This window comes from Chiloscyllium punctatum, chromosome 13 (assembly GCF_047496795.1).
Source record: "Chiloscyllium punctatum isolate Juve2018m chromosome 13, sChiPun1.3, whole genome shotgun sequence".
In the NCBI taxonomy this organism is placed as follows: domain Eukaryota; kingdom Metazoa; phylum Chordata; class Chondrichthyes; order Orectolobiformes; family Hemiscylliidae; genus Chiloscyllium; species Chiloscyllium punctatum.
The window spans coordinates 86,963,064-86,981,012 of NC_092751.1; the positions used below are offsets into that span (position 1 = coordinate 86,963,064).

At 42.6% G+C, this 17,949-nt stretch overlaps 1 long non-coding RNA gene across 1 annotated transcript in view; it reads right to left on the minus strand.

Annotated features, from left to right (window-relative positions):
* Positions 1 to 8,909: 8,909 nt before the first annotated feature.
* The window catches only part of LOC140484611 (uncharacterized), a 104,061-nt gene continuing 95,021 nt past the window's right edge, over positions 8,910 to 17,949 (minus strand). The window contains exon 2 of the long non-coding RNA XR_011962298.1: positions 8,910 to 9,557. This is a non-coding gene — a long non-coding RNA (uncharacterized lncRNA). The remainder of the gene's footprint in view (positions 9,558 to 17,949) is intronic.

The window sequence follows — 17,949 nt, forward strand, 5'->3', positions numbered from 1 at the left end:
TCTCCAGCGCTTTCTGCTTTTAATTCAAATCTCCAGCACCTGCAGTAAATTTTTTGTTAAATTCTTTTTTATGGGATGTGAGTGTCACTAGAGAGGGCAGTATTCCCAATTGCCCTTGAAATGAGTGGCTTGCTAAGCCATTTCAGAGGGTGACTGAGAATCAGTGTCATTGCTGTAGGTCAGGCAGGGTAAGAACAGCAGATTTTCCTCTTTAAATGACATTATTACAGCAGTTTAATAGTGATCTCTCAAGTCCAGAATTGCTCATTAATTTGAATTTCCCCAACTGATGTGGTGGATTTGAACTCGTGTCTCAGTTCAATTGTGGCTGGATCTCTGGATTTCTGTTCTGAAGAAGGGACACACTCATAACGTTCTGCTTTCTCTCCACAGATATTGCAAATTTGCTGAGTTTCTCCAGCAATTTCTGTTTTTCTTTCTGAGTTTCAGCATCTGTAGTTCCTTGGCTTATTTTTTCCCTCTGGATTACTAGTCCAGTTATCACAATGTCACCAACTCACGATTATATCCAGGTCAAAAAGCATCTTGACTCTAAGATTCTCATCCTTGTTTTCAAATACCTCCAGAGTCTTGACCGTTCTTTTGATCTGATCTGACTCCATGAAAAGTTTTGCTTGTATGCAGTACAGGCAGATCATGCCATACAAAGTGCATTAGGGGATTAGAGCAAAGAATACAATGTTACAACAACAGAGAAGGTACTCAAAGAGCTCGATCAACATTAAATTTAAAACGCGAGAGGTCCATTCAGAAATTTAACAACAGTCAGGAAGTTAAAAATCACTCCGTATCAGATTATTGGTGATAGTGACCACAACTGCCTCACGTTCTACATAGCTATGGAGAAGGAGAGAAGCTGGCACAATGGGAGGATATTTAATTGGGGAAAAAGGAACTATGATACTATCAGGCATGTGTTGGGAAGCATGGACTGGGAGTAATTGGTCCATGGAAAGGGCACTATAGACATGTGGAGACTGTTTAAGGAACAGTTGTTGTGAGTGATGCATAAATGTGTTCCTCTGAAACAGGCAAGAAGGGGTAAGGTAAAGGAACCTTGGATGACGAGAGCGGAGGAGCTTCTCGTCAAAAGAAAGAAGGCAGCTTACGTAAGGTGGAGGAAGCAAGAGTCTTGCTCAGCTCTAGAGGATTACAGGCAGGCGAGGAAGGAGCTCAAAATGGTCTGAGGAGAGCCAGGAGGGAGCACGAAAAAGGCTTGGCAGGAAGGATTAGGGAGAATTCAAATGCATTTTACACGTATGTGAGGAATAAGAGAATGATCAAAGAGAGAGTAGGGCCGATCAGGGATAGCATAGGGAACTTGTGTATAGAGTCTGAGGAGGTAGGAGAAGCCCTAAATGAGTTTTTTGCTTCTGTCTTTACTAAAGTAGTGAATGTAGTGAATGAAACCATTGAGGAGCAGGTAAGCATGCTGGAACGGATAGAGATTGAGGAAGCTGATGTGCTGAAAAATTTGACAAACATTAAGAAATCATGTCTCTGAAACTTGATTGAGTTTTTTGAAGAAGTAACAAAGAAGATTGATGAGGGCAGAGCAGTAGATGTGATCTATATGGACTTCAGTAAGGCGTTTGACAAGGTTCCCCATGGGAGACTGATTAGCAAGGTTAGATCTCATGCAATAGAGGGAGAACTAGCCATTTGGATACAGAATTGGCTCAAAGATAGAAGACAGAGGGTGGTGGTGGAGGGTTGGTTTTCAGACTGGAGGCCTGTGACCAGTGGAGTGCCACAAGGGTCAGTGCTGGGCCCTCTACTTTTTGTCATTTACATAAATGATTTGGATGCGAGCATAAGAGGTACAGTTATTAAGTTTGCAGATGACACCAAAATTGGAGGTGTAGTGGACAGCGAAGAGGGTTACCTCAGATTACAACAGGATCTGGACCAGATAGGCCAATGGGCTGAGAAGTGGCAGATGGAGTTTAATTCTGATAAATGTGAGGTGCTGCATTTTGGGAAAGCAAATCTTAGCAGGACTTATATACTTAATGGTAAGGTCCTAGGGAGTGTTGCTGAACAAAGAGACCTTGGATTGCAGATTCATAGCTCCTTGAAAGTGGAGTCACAGGTAGATAGGATAGTGAAGAAGGCATTTGGTATGCTTTCCTTTATTGGTCAGAGTATTGAGTACAGGAGTTGGGAGGTCATGTTGCGGCTGTACAGGACATTGGTTAGGCCACTGTTGGAATATTGCATGCAATTCTGGTCTCCTTCCTATCGGAAAGATGTTGTGAAACTTGAAAGGGTTCAGAAAAGATTTACAAGGATGTTGCCAGGATTGGAGGATCTGAGCTACAGGGAGAGGTTAAACAGTCTGGGGCTGTTTTCCCTGGAGCATCGGAGGCTGAGGGGTGACCTTATAGAGGTTTACAAAATTATGAGGGGCATGGATAGGATAAATAGACAAAGTCTTTTCCCTGGGGTCAGGGAGTCCAGAACTGGAGGCCATAGGTTTAGGGTGAGAGGGGAAAGATATAAAAGAGACCTAAGGGGCAACGTTTCACGCAGAGGGTGGTATGTGTATGGAATGAGCTGCCAGAGGAAGTGGTGGAGGCTGGTACAATTGCAACATTTAAGAGGCATTTGGAAACATATACAAATAGGAAGGGTTTGGAGGGATATGGGCTGGCTGCTGGTAGGTGGGACTAGATTGGGTTGGGATATCTGGTCGGCATGGACAGGTTGGACCGAAGGGTCTGTTTCCATGCTGTACATCTCTATGACTCTATGACAAGTCGCCAGGGCCAGACCAGATTTGTCCTTGGCTGCCTTGGGAAGCGAGAAATGTGATTGCTTCGCTGCTTGTGAAGATCTTTGCATCCTCGCTCTCCACTGGAGTTGTACCTGAGGACTGGAGGGAAGCAAATGTAATTCCTCTCTTCAAGAAAGGAAATAGGGAAATCCCCTGCAATTACAGACCAGTCAGTCTCACGTCTGTCATCTGCAAGGTGTTAGAAAGGATTCTGAGGGATAGGATTTATGACCATCTGGAAAAGCATGGTTTGATTAAATGCAGTCAGCATGGCTTTGTGAGGGGCAGGTCATGCCTCACAAATCTTATTGAGTTCTTTGAGGATGTTACTAGACATGTTGATGAGAGTCGAGCAGTAGATGTGGTGTATATGGACTTCAGCAAGACATTTGATAAGATTCACCATGGTAGGCTCGTTCAGAAGGTCAGGAGGAATAGGATACAGGGAAATTTAGCTGTCTGGATTTGGAATTGGCTGGTCGACAGAAGACAGCGAGTGGTAGTGGAAGGAAAGTATTCTGCCTGGAAGTCAGTGGTGCGTGGTGTTCCACAAGGCTCTGTTCTTGGGCCTCCACTCTTTGTAATTTTTATTAATGACTTGGATGAGGAGATTGAAGAATGGGTTAGCAAGTTTGCAGACGACACAAAGGTTGGAGGTGTCGTTGCCAGTATAGAGGACTGTTGTAGGCTGCAGCATGACATTGACAGGATGCAGAGATGGGCTGAGAGGTGTCAGATGGAGTTCAACCTGGATAAATGCGAAGTGATGCATTTTGGAAGGTCGAACTTGAAAGTTGAGTACAGGATTAAAGATAGGATTCTTGGCAGTGTGGAGGAACAGCGGGATCTTGGTGTGCAGGTACATAGATCCATTAAAATTGCCACCTAAATGGACAGGGTTGTTAAGAAAGCATATGATGTTTTGGCTTTCATTAACAGGGGGATTGAGTTTAAGAGCCGTGAGATCTTGTTGCAGCTCTATAAAACTTTGGTTAGTCCGCACTTGGAATTCTGGTCGCCCTATTATAGGAAAGATGTGAATGCTTTGGAGAAGGTTCAGAGGAGGTTTACCAGGATGCTGCCTGGAATGGAGGTCTTATCTTACGAAGAGAGGTTGACTGAGCTTGGACTTTTTTCATTGGAAAAAATAAGGAAGAGAGGGGACTTAATTGAGGTATACAAGATAATGAGAGGCACAGATAGAATTGATAGCCAGAAACGTTTTCCCAGGACAGAAATTGTTAACACAAGGAGTCATAGTTTTAAGCTGTTTGGCAGAAAGTATAGAGGGGATGTCAGAGGTGGGTTCTTTACGGAGAGAGTTGTGAGAGCATGGAATGCGTTGCCAGCAGCAGTTGTGGAAGCGAGATCATTGGGGACATTTAAGAGACTGCTGGACATGCATATGGTCACAGAAATGTGAAGGTTCATACATTAGGTTTACCTTACATGAGGATCAATGGTTGGCACAACATCGTGGGCTGAAGGACCTGTTCTGTGCTGTACTGTTCTATTATAGTCCAACAGGTTTATTTGGAAGCACTAGCTTTCAGAGCGCTGCTCCTTCATCAGGTTGTTGTCTGACCTATGACCTGGTGTTGTGTGGCTTTTAACTTTGTGCACCCCAGTCCAACATTGGCTCCTCCAAATCAGGACAACAGTTGGGAAGAAGCTGTTTTTGTATGTGTTGTCTCGTGTGTTTAAGCTTTTGTATTTTCTGCGTGATGGAAGATTGGAAGCGATTAAACCAGGGTGAGAGGGGTGTTTGATTATGTTGCTTCCCACAATCCTTTGACATAGCTGTGTTCACTAAATTCAGCCTTTTGACTATCCCTGACCTTAATCATTCCACTGTTGCTGGAATACCTTCAGCGTATCGAGGCTCCACACTCTGGAGTGTCCTCCTTATGCCTTTCTGTTTGTTTTTTCTTTCCATCTTCAAACCCACCATCTTGAATAAGCTTTTGCTCATCTGACCTTATATCTCCTTCATTGGTCGTGTCATATTCTCTTCTACTGCGTCTTTGAAGAACCTCGGAACATTTTATCACATTAAGGTGTAATATAAATGTAAGTTGTTATTAAAGTAATTTGTCAGTTAATATTCCCTGTAACAACAAGACATACTTGGAAATCCATGTGGCCTGATCATCTCGACGAATTGAAAATATTACATACTCCATTTTGATGCATTATTGTACACTCAACATAACTTGCAGTGATTCTATTTCAAACTAAAGGGTAAAAAGTGAACTTAACTTTCTCTGACTTTTTCTGAATTGTGAACATCTATTGCTCTGAAGTGAAAATTATCAAATGGAAATGACCAGGTGACTACAGGGAGGAAGAAGAATAGAGGAACTCTCGCTGGTGTTCTGGTCAGTATTTATCCCCCAGCCATCATTATTAAGAGCAGGTTATGGGTTGCAGTCTGTGGGATCTTGCTGTGTGAAAATTGGCTGTTGTTTCTCTTATAGTACAACAATGACTATATTTCAAAAATACTTTAATGGCTGTAAAGTGTTTTGAGCTATCCAGTGATCAAGTAGGCTGTGTATAAATGAAAGTCTTTCTTTTCATGCCCCAGTAAAGCTAAGGAAAGCTTAGAGAGAGAACATCACTGTTTGGAAACTGTTCAGATGTTTAGATGGCAGAGATATTCAGGTCATTGCCAAGGTCAGCAGGGGAACAAGTCACTTCATGGCTTATACTGATGGAGCTACCTGGCAGTTGTATAAGACCCGTTCAAGACCTGTTTTATATTGAGAGAGAGATGCAGATGGCAGTTATGATGTTCTTACAGTTGATGTGTTACTTAGTGAGGCTGGTGCCTTTTGATCTTCCCTTTTGATTGTTGGTGCACTTTGTCAAGGCACACACAACGAATAATGTCTGTTTTGACAACATGACAGGGAATGTTATGTGTTTATGAAAGCATATAGCAGTAACGAGATAATGTCTTCCAGAGAGAAAACGTTGAAGTGGCAAGGGGAATTACAATGGAATTAGACAAAGTTAAAAATCACACAACACCAGGTTGGACCTGTTGGACGGTAACCTGGTGTTGTGTGATTTTTAATCTTTTCCACCCCAATCCAACACCAGCACCTCCACATAATGGAATTAGAAACATGGAAGGGGATTCTTGACAGAACAATGAACAACCTGCTAAAGTGAAACCTATTGGGCACTTAAAATACTCAAGAAAATGAAAATATTCACTGCTTTGCCAAATCTCAAGTCACTATTCAATCTCAGTATACACTTGCAGTTTTAACATTGAAATGTGCATGATGCCTAATGTCACAAATACAGCTGATGCCTACAAAAATGGGTGTGGGTGACAGGCAATGTTTCTGGGATGTGACAATTCATTTACCAATATCAAACATTGCATTCTGTTGTCCTGACCTGCATTGTGTGTGAAATTATTGAATTAAAACAGAGGGTAAGACTGCATAAGAAAGTAAAATAAAATAGTTGAATGCTAACGTTGTTAAAATGTATCCTCAAGTCATCTTCACTAAAACACATTATCAGGCAACCGTCACATAGCTGTTTGTGGGAACTTACTGTGTGAAAGTTGACTGCTATGTTTCTTACATTGACAATGGTGACTACACTGCAAAGATATTTCATTGGATGCTTTGGACATCCTGAGAAAAGTGCTATATGCAAGTCTTCTTTTAATATAAGAATGAGAATATATTTTAGGTCATAAGTATATCTTCATTTTGTGGGCAGACAGCTACATAAAGTGTACAATTACATATACAATGAATACATTTTTCCCTGTTACAATAAGTGTTTTAATTGTTTTTTTTTCATTCATTCAGAGGATATGAGCATCACGTGCTGGCCAGTATTTATTGCCTGTCCCTAGTTGCCTTTGAGAAGGTGGTGGTGAGCTGCCTTCTTCAACCCCTGCAGTCTATTTGATGTAGGTAGATGTAGAATGATGTAAGGGAGGCGGTTCCAGGATTTTGACCCAATGACAGTGAAGGAACAGCAACATATTTCTGACTCAGAATGCTGCGTGTCTTTGAGAGAAAATTGCAGGTGGAAATCTTCCCATGTGTCTCCCATCTTGTCATTCTAGATGGCAATGGTCGTAGATTTGGAAGATGCTGCCAAAGAAGCCTTGGGGAGCTTTTGCAGTGCTCATGTAGATGGTATATACTGCTACCCACTATGCTTCAGTGATGCAAGGTGTGAAAGTTTGTGGATGTGGTGCCAATCAAGTGAACTGATTTGTCTTGCATAGTGTCAAGCTTCTTATGTGTTGGTGGATATACACTCAACCAAGTAAGTGGGAAATATTCCAACACAGTCATGGCTTGTGCCTTTCAGATTCATCAGCTGAGGGAGGTTTCCTTACTCATTTTTGACCTGATGCCATAAGACTTTGAGAGATCCAAAGTCGATATTGAGGACTCCCAGGGTATCACCTCCCATATATTATTTACTGTGCTGCCACCTCTGCAGGCCTGTCCTGCCAGTGGGACAAGACATACCCCGGGATGGTGATGGTGGTGTCAGGGACATTATCTTTGAGGTACAATCATGACTATGTCATGCTATTACTTGACTGTGTGCCAGCTCTCCCAAGTTTGGCACTGCCCTCAGATGTTAGTAGGATGGACTATGCTAGGTCAACAAAACTGAGTTTGCCATAGTCATTTCAAGTACTGAAGTTGATATTAGGTGGTCCAGCCAGTTAATTTCTTTTTTCCTGAGACTTTTTAACTGTTTGATACAACAAAGTAGTTCTCTAGATTGTTTCAGAGGGACATTAAGAGTCAACCACATTGTGGATGGTCTGGAATCACATGTTGACCTGACCAGGTAAAGTTGGCAGATTTCCTTCCTGAGAGAAAATAAGTGAAATAAATGGATTTTATGACAATGGTTATCTGGTCAATATTAGACTTTTAATTCCGGTACTTATTTGAGTTCAAATTTCACCATCTGCAATGGTGGGCTCTCAAACGCAGAGAATTAACTGGTTTCCTGAATTACTAGTCCAGTGACACTACCACTATCACTTCCCCTTTATCTAAGGTCCAATCTTTTGTAGATCGCATGCCATTCAAAGTCTAAATAACACCTCTCCCCTTTGTAAAGTCATGATGTGGAGGTGCCAGTGTTGGACTGGGGTAGACAAAGTTAAAAATCATACAACACCAGGTTATAGTCCAACAGGTTTATTTGGAAGCACTAGCTTTTGGAGCACTGCTCTGTCATCAGATAGCTCCACTGTTCCACAGCTACCTGATGAAGGGGCAGTGCTCTGAAAGCTAGTACTTCCAAATAAAGCTATTGGACTATAACCTAATGTTGTGTGATTTTTTTAACTTTGTAAAGTCATAAGTTCATGAATAAACACAATATTGAATAAAGATAAGGAGATAATTTGTCAGATCATGTACATATTGGGATTCTGTAAAAGATACCATTTAGTCCCCTCTTTCCTACAAGCCAACATAAGTTGTTATTCAGTTTCCTTTTAAGAATTAGTGATACAATCTGTTGTTTCCCTGGGTGATAACTCCCCTGCACTTCTTGCAACCATTAACAGCCACCCATGCAGACAAGGATAGGATGGGGTATGGTTTGATGGCTTATCTGAAATATAGCGCCATAATCAGTCTTTTTTTTTGTACTTAATCGCTAAATTGTGATTTGAACCTAGAGGTCTCACAAGGCAAGTGAGCCATAGCTTTCCTCGGTGAATTTTGTCCGGACACGTGTAGCTGAGAGATCAGAGTTGCTGTGTCTGTGACCCAGGAAAGTAGAACTCATTTGTTTTAGTGTCAGCTTTGGGTCAGTGGATTTAAGCCTCACTCCAGAGACTTGTGCACCTCATGTAAGTCAATACAACAGCGCAACAGTAAGCAAGTTCCGTATTATTGGAGGTGCCATTTCTTAGAGGTGAGTTTAAAGTTCCAGATCTTGAGTGAATTTAAAATACTCTATATTCCTGTTGAAAGGAGTGGGAGAGAGTTTGGTGATTGATTGGATTTGGATATTGATGATGATTGGTTCATTTGAGCTTGGGTGTCATGAAAGGTGCTTCCATAGCAGCGCCATCTCCCAGAATAACAAGCAACAATTGAATTGAATTGAATTTATTGTCACGTTTACCGAGGCACAGTGAAAAGCTTTGTCTTGTGAGTAATTCGGTCAGATCACAGAGTTAAGTAGCATAGATAGCAAATAACAGGTAAACAGTGGCAAAAACAAAAACACAGGTACAGGTGAATGTTAAGAGTTTGTGAGTCCATTTAGTAGGGCAGAAACTGTTTCGAAACCGGCTGCTGCACGTGTTCAGGCTTCTGTACCTTCTCCCTGATGGTAGAGGTTGTAGAAAAACATTCCTAGGGTGGGATGGATCTTTAAGAATGCTGGCAGCCTTTCCTTGACAGCGGGCCTGGTAGATGTATTCTGTAGATGGGAGGTTGGCCTCTGTGATTGTCTGGGCCAAGTTCGCCACTCTCTGTAACTGTCTCCGATCTGGAATGGTATAGTTGCCATACCATAGTGATACATCCAGACAGAATGCTGTCAATGGTGCTGCCTGATGAAGAAGAGACGTTGTCAGGCCTTTGTAACCAGTGCATCCTCATGAAGAGTCCAAGAAAGCTTGTTGTGGATGATCACTCCCAGGAGCTTGACAGTCTTCACTCATTAAGCACTCAAAACCACCTCCGCTGGGCCGATGCTATCACCTTTAAGGCTGACACCCAGACTCCTGAAGGAACTGAAATAAAAACAGAAGGTGTTAAACTTACCAGGTCCGGCAGCATCCGTGGAGAGAGAAACAGAGTTAGGGTCTCGAGGGGTTTCCAAACCACAGCATACTGGACTCAAAAATGGCTAAGAGGAATAGATAGGGAAGTGTTAAAGTCAGAATTCTATAAAGTTTTCCAGTCAGGTTGCAGACTCTGATGTTGGGACAGGGAGTGGGAAACATTCTACACAGGGCTTAGCACCGGGAATTCGGGCAGACAGATTGTGCACAAGCCTCCAGACAGAATATAATGGTTGCCATGACAGCAAAAGTGTGTTAAACTCATACCAGAGCCTATAAAAGCCATATTTGTGTGAGGTATTAATGTTTTTAACTTTGTAACATCCCCGTCAACCCCATTCTCTAAAATAAAGTCAATTTTTATTTACTTTTAAAAGTTAGGATGCTGCAAGCCTAGAAGATCCATTATAAATGATGTACTACTGCCATCATAGGGCCTTTAAGAATAAGGTTGTTAACACAGTCTGTGGCTTTGTCATGGGACAGCAGGGGGTTGATTAATGTCTGCACCACAAAATAAGAAATGTGCATCCACATTATTTGCTTAATTCTAGGAACAAACAATCCAAAGTGCCTCGATCAGAGGGCTTTACATGTTAGAAGTCAGTTTTACAAACTACTGCATATTTATAGCTTTGAAATTACTGAGTTCAAAGCATTGGGCTAAATTGATTCTAATAGATAGTGAAAAAGTTGTGTCATGTTTAATGCTGAAAGCTGATGCTGGAATTTAGGCTTTATTGTCTGAAAATAGCTTGACAGTGAAGCTGTTATCGTGCGATCCCTTTACATTAATGAGTTGCTCCTGAGATTAGCCTTCCTTTACTGGTGAAGTAGACACTATCACTGCTGATTGTATTTAGACTAACATCCACTCCTGTTTCCCTATCATCCTATGCTCACTGACACACATTGGCTCCCCAGTAAGCAACATCTTGATATTAAAATTCTCATCCTTGTTTTTAAATCCCTCACCCCTCCCTATTTCTGCAATACTCTCCAGCCCCACAATTATCTGAGATATTTAAACCAAGTGCACTCATTTAATTCTGGCCTCTTGTGTGCATCCCTGATCTGAATTGCTCCATTGGTAGGTAAGCCTTCAGTTACCTGCACCATAGCACCTGCAATACTCCTCCAACCCTTTTCTGCTTCTCTACCTCACTGTCCTTATTTTAAGAAGTTCCTTAAAACCTATCTCCTTGATCAAGCCTTTGCTGATCTGATATTATTTTCTTCATTCATTCATGGGAGGGTGTTACTGGCTAGGCCAGTATTGAATTGTCCATCCCTAATTTCTTAGAGGAAAATTAAGAACATTACTATGGGTCTAGAGTTATATATAGACCAGGTCAGGTAGAGATTGCAGATTTCCTTCCTTAAAGGGCATGAGTGAACAGAACAGATTTTAATCATTCTGGATTAGTGGTGCTGGAAGAGCACAGCAGTTCAGGCAGCATCCAAGGAGCTTCGAAATCGACGTTTCGGGCAAAAGCCCTTCATCAGGAATAAAGGCAGTGAGCCTGAAGTGTGGAGAGATAAGCTAGAGGAGGGTGGGGGTGGGGAGAAAATAGCATAGAGTACAATGAGTGAGTGGGGGAGGGGATGAAGTTGATAGGTCAGGGAGGAGAGGGTGGAGTGGATAGGTGGACAAGACTGGATTACACCTCTTCCCACCCTACCTCTTGCAAAAATGCCATCCCGTATTCCCAATTTCTCCGCCTCCGCCGGATCTGCTCCCAGGAGGACCAGTTCCACCACAGAACACACCAGATGTTCTCCTTCTTTTGAGACCGCAATTTCCCTTCCCACGTGGTTAAAGATGCCCTCCAACGCATCTCGTCCACATCCCACACCTCCGCCCTCAGACCCCACCCCTCCAACCATAACAAGGACAGAACGCCCCTGGTGCTCACCTTCCACCCTACCAACCTTCGCATTAACCAAATCATCTGCCAACATTTCCGCCATCTCCAAACAGACCCCACCACCAGGAATATATTTCCTTCCCCACCCCTTTCTGCCTTCCGCAAAGACCGTTCGCTCCATGACTATCTGGTCAGATCCACGCCCCCCCTACAACCCACCCTCCCATCCTGGCACTTTCCCTGCCACCGCAGGAACTGTAAAACCTGTGCCCATACCTTCTCCCTCACCTCTATCCAAGGCCCTAAAGGAGCCTTCCATATCCATCAAAGTTTTACTTGCACATCCACTAATATAATTTATTATCCGTTGCTCCCAATGCGGTCTCCCCCACATTGGGGAGACTGGGCGCCTCCGAGCAGAGCGCTTTAGGGAACATCTCCGGGACACCCGCACCAATCAACCACACCGCCCCGTGGCCCAACATTTCAACTCCCCCTCCCACTCTGCCGAGGACATGGAGGTCCTGGGCCTCCTTCACTGCCGCTCCCTCACCACCAGACGCCTGGAGGAAGAACGCCTCATCTTCCGCCTCGGAACACTTCAACCCCAGGGCATCAATGTGGACTTCAACATTTTCCTCATTTCCCCTTCCCCCACCTCACCCTAGTTCTAAACTTCCAGCTCAGTAACTGTCCCCATGACTTGTCCGGACTTGTCCGACCTGCCTATCTCCTTTTCCACCTATCCACTCCACCCTCTCCTCCCTGACCTATCACCTTCATCCCCTCCCCCACTCACCCATTGTATTCTATGCTACTCTCTCCCCACCCCCACCCTCCTCTAGCTTATCTCTCCACACTTCAGGCTCACTGCCTTTATTCCTGATGAAGGGCTTTTGCCCGAAACGTCGATTTCGAAGCTCCTTGGATGCTGCCTGAACTGCTGTGCTCTTCCAGCACCACTAATCCAGAATCTGGTTTCCAGCATCTGCAGTCATTGTTTTTACCTAGTTTGTAATCATTGTATGGTTACCATTAGGCCAGCTTTTCAATGAATTTAAATGTTACCATCTGACATGGTGAACTTCAAAGCCATGTCCGCAAAACGTTAGCCTAGGATTCTAGATTACTAGCCCAGTGACAGTACCACATGTAACTATACTCTAATTTATAAAGCTCTATGAAGCACAATATGAGAATTCATTATGTTAAAGATACTGCTAAGTTATTATTATTGACTATAACTCAAAAAGCAACTCACTATTCAACACCACTTTCCAAGTCCATGATGTCTATCACCTCAAAGGGCAAAGGCAGCTGATACACAGGGACACCACCATCTGCAAGTTTCCTTCCAAGTCAAGCACCATTCTGATTTGGAAATGTATCATTATTTTCTTTGCTGTGGCTAGGTTGAAATCCTGGACATTCATTGCTAACAGCATTACGGGTGTACCTTCAGCAGAAGGACAACTACAGTTCAAATAGAAAGTTCATCATCACCATCTCAAGAATAATTAGCACAGGGTAATAAACAATAGATTAGCCAGCAATGCCTACATCCCATAAACAAATGCGAAAACTCCATTACCTGGCAGTTTTAATGATTTGATTCAATGCCAGAAGACTTAAGTGTTCAGGTCCCAAGAGTGTTGAATATACAATGTAGGGTGAGACTCCAATTTTAAACATTGGGATGACCCAATTGTTGGAGGTGGCAGCTTTCCAAAGAAATATTTAAACCAAGGTGCCATCTGCTCTCTCAAGTGTATACGGAAGATCCCATGGTATTATTCGAGGAAAAGGCAGGGAAGTGCTTTCAGGTGTCCTGACCAAGAACGGCCTTGAAACATCCATCCTCATTACCCAATCTCTAGCTCTCTTTTCCACTCAAACTCCTTCATTGTGTTGTCACCTGCAGAGTTACACATTTAACACTTTGCTAATTTTTACTAACAACAAGGCTGGTCTGGCAAAGCCATCTTACCAATTCATCTTTCATGTCCCTACTGCGTTTAATTTGATTGACCTGTTACACTGAATCATAAAGTCAGAGAATCATAAAATATTAATTTGTCTTATTACAGAATACATAACATGGTAACATGTCCCAAGGTGCTTCATAGCCACATAATCAATGTCAACACTGAGCCAAAGACAGAAAGTTGGGCAAGCGACCAAAAGCTTGGTCAAAGCAATAGCTTTTAACGAAAGTCTTAAAGAAAGAGAAAGTGGTTTAGGGAAATATTTTGGCCCTGATCTCTGACACCATGGCCACCAATGGCGGAATAAGGAAAGTCAAAGATATGCAAGGTTAAAATTGGAGGAGTGGGAGATTTTGAGAGTTCTGAGGTTTGAGGAGGTTACAGAGATGGGGTGAGGCCATGGGGATGTGATATTTGAATTTGAGGATGAGAATTCTAGATTGGAACCATAAACCATTCCAATTGGAACCACTGATAAGCAGGAATGAACAGGTCATCAGTGGGAAGAGGGCCACAGCTCCACTCCTATGAATGAGGGCAGTAAACCAACACCTCTATAGATATTTTTTCATCAAAGATATTATTACACACTTCAGGAGCAGTTGGGACTTGAATCCAGGTCCATTATCCTCCCACAGAAAATTGTTTGAAACAGAAGCTGAACGTGAATATGAATTACACAACAAAGCTCTGGTGCTCTGCAGAGAAGGACCTTCAATGAAATCACTAAAGATTCTGTGCTTTTATCATCACCAGGTTGGCACATAGCCCTTTACAGTTTATCTCTGTGGCGTTCCTACTGTTGTTCAGAATTGTGCAGCTGAGGGCTCACATGCAGCACTTAAATAAATATTGGCCAGGCCAGAGAGGACACCTCCCGTTCTCTTCTTTGAGATAACAGGGTAATCATTTGTGTTGACCCAAAAGGACACACATGACCTTGGTGAAAAGTCTACTCTGGAAAGTCGCCTCCTCTGACAGTGCTGTACTCATTCAGCACTGCAATGAAGTAGTGACTAAATCTTAATGGATCATTTAAACCCATGACATTTTGTCTTGAAAGAGGAGATAGAGCATGCTGAGGAAACAACAATGATCAAAATGTGGAGCAAAATCTCTCCAGCTGATCATCCATGATCTTATTGAATGGCAGAGCAAATCTGAGGGGCTGAGTGGCCTAATCCTGCTCCCTTTTTTATTACTCATTCATGGGATGTGGGTGTTGCTGGCTTGGCCAGCATTTAATATCTAGCCACAATTGTTAAGCATCAACCACATTGCTGTGGGTCTGGAGTCACATGTAAGCCAGACCAGGTAAAGATGGCAGTTTCCTTCCTTGAAAAGGATGGATTTTTTGCAACAATTAACAATCATTTCATGATTATCATTAGGCCAGTAACTGCAGATTTTTAAAATATTAAATTCAAATTCCACCAAGGATTCAAACCCTTGTCCCCAGAACATGACCAGGGCCTCTGGATTAATAGTCTAGCGATAATACCACTTGGCTATCACGCTCCTTATGTTTTTATGATTAAAAGCACCTCATGGTCAGAAAGTCAACAAAGGAAAGCATGTAATACTTATCACAAGTAAGAAAACCAAATTATCCATTAAACACCAAGCTAACAGCAAATCCCAAAAACCGATGAATCCATATTTTAAGTAGTGAAGCCCCTTTCAGGTTTTTGAAAATGGGTTGAATATTTTCAGAGTGGGAACTACTGTAATTTTTATTTCGAACTGATTGTGTAATGGAATAATTAGAAACAGAGTTGGAGAGACGAGAATGCGTTTTGCTAGAATCATTCAATGGGTGAACTTTCTAGAAGGCCAGGAGTGTCAAGTGTCAAAAGAACTACTGTTTCTGCAGCTCTCCCCACTCCGCTTGCTGGAGAGGCCAAAAGGTTCTGGAATTTTCCATTCACTGTTTCGGATGCCCAGACCAGCAGTTTTTCTTTTACTTTTACAGGCTGGGAGTGGAATATAAAATGACCATGTCTGCTGCTGATTTCTTGCTAAAACCCCAACAAGTTCACTGATACCCTTCAGGGAGAGGTAGCTCTATATGCTCTAGCTCCAATGTGGCACTACACTGATTGCCCCCAAGGGATTGGCAGTGGGGGTTGAGGGCCATATACACGCGTATGTTATGAGGAGCACCAGGCCATTTGGCCCCTTGATCTTGCTCCATTATTCAATATGTTTTTGTGCTGTACTATTCTATGTTCTACAAATGGTATGTAGGTTAGTTTGACCTTAGAGTAAGATAAAGGGTCGGCACAACATCAAAAGCTGGAGAGTCTGTACTGTGCTGTACTGTTCTATGTTCTATGATCATGTCTAATTTGATTACCCCACATTCTGGCCACCCCCAATAACTTTCACCCCTCTGCTTATCAAGAATCTGTTGATTTCTGCCTTAAAAATATTCAATGACTTTGCTTCCACCGTCTTTTGAGGAAGAGAGTTTCAAAGACTCATGATCACCCATGAGAAATAAAATTTTCCCTATCTCTGTGTACATCCCTTATTTTTAAAACCATGGCATCTCATTCTAGATTCTCTCAGAAGATGAAATCTCCTCTGCAAGAATCCTCAGCATCTTGTATGTTTCAATCAAGTCATCTCTTACACTTCTAAACTAGTTGTCCTTTTAATAGTGCCAGCAGAGTCTTAAAGGTTGCTCCAAGGTACTGCACATGCCAACTGGTATGCCAGTGGTTTTGGACATCACATGAGCCTTGGAGGTCCACGCATCAAAAAAAATTATTGTGAATAAAAACCAAAAAAACTGTAGATACTGTAAATCAGAAATAAAACCAGCAATTGCAAGAAAAACTCAGCAGGTCGGGCAGCGTCTGTGGAGAGAAATCAAGGTTCTGAGAAGGCTCCCTCAGCCCGAAACATTCCCTATGATTTCTCACCACAGATGCTACAAGACCTGCTGAGCTTTTCCAGCGATTGTTGTGTTTTGTAATTATTGTGAATATCGATCCAAGTACCAGCCTAAGCTGTCAATCATTAAATCCTGCCGTGTCTGCATTTTTAAGTTCTCAGCGTTGTTGTTTTTCATGGCCTCATTTGTCACCCTGGTCCTTCTTGATGGTATAGGATCTGGATTTGGAAGGTGCTGTCAAAGTAGCCTTGGTGGATTACTTCAGTGCATCCTGTAGAGGGTACACACGACTGCGAGTGGTTATTGATAGTGGACAATATTCCATCTAATTTCCTTTCTGTCTCCACTGTCTCTGAGCTACACGCACTGCAGAAACTTCTGGAAGCAGAAGTCAATGCTACGATAGATATGCCCATGCCAATCAGTGGGTGTGCAACTGCCTGTGCTCAGGTTAGAGGGCACATTGATGGTGGAAGGACCAAATATTGAAGGTGGTGATTGGTGGGATTCTGAAATCAACCAGGTTCTTGAAAGAGAAATAAAATCTGTAAAAGTTCACATCATAATCGTTCACAGTTGATATTACATCAGGTGGTATATAATTCAGTTACCTTGTATGTCCAGAATTTGATGTGACTCATTGCGCTTACCATGGCAAGATATAAGGACAATGTACATTTACTTTCCATGTCCAATATTCTCTGGCGCACAGTCCAAGGAGTTTCACATGACACTGTTTCCAGCTATGACTTTAAACAGTGGCCTACCCCGCATTGAAACTTTGTAGCAGCTGCCCCAAGCTTTATTGCATCCCTCACCACGTAGCCACAGAATGTGCCAGTCTACAACATACAGTCATTGGCAGCTTTTAGTTCTGAGAGGTTATTAATTTTATTCATGACGCGGAGGAGTTGGTGGTGGGCTGGGGTGGACAAAGTTAGATATCACACAACACCAGGTTATAGTCCAACAGGATTGTTTGGAAGCACTAGTTTTCGGAGCGCTGCTCCTTCATCAGGTGGAAGGAGCAGCGCTCTGAAAGCTAGTGCTTCCAAATAAACCTGTTGGACTATAACCTGGTGTTGTGTGATTTTTAACTTTGTCCACCCCAGTCCAATACCGGCACCTCCAGATCAAGTTTATTTGGAAGCACTAGCTTTCAGAACGCTGCTGTAACCTGGCGTTGTGTGATTATTAATTTTATTGTTACGAGTACCCCACCCAGTAGTGAATATCCCGGTGACAATTAACAATTGCACTGACAGGCCCAGAGCCTGTAACCAGTTTCTCTTGGTCCTCTTGCCAGTGACTTCCCTCTTGAAATACAGATGGGTCACTGGTATCTGTTTGAAGCAGTTGTGTTCAGTCTAAACAGGTGCTAATTGGATTTGCACCTTGTAACATTCTGAGCTAATCCTCTTTCAGTGCCCTTGGGGAATGTGATAACTGAGTGCTGTGACATTCCAAATGTTGAATAATTACATTCAGTTCACATTGAATGAGCTGCGTTATTCAACAAAACCCTTCCCAAAAGTTCAAAGAGTAGCCCAATATCTGTAGAATGCATCCCAGAAACCTTTGATACACTG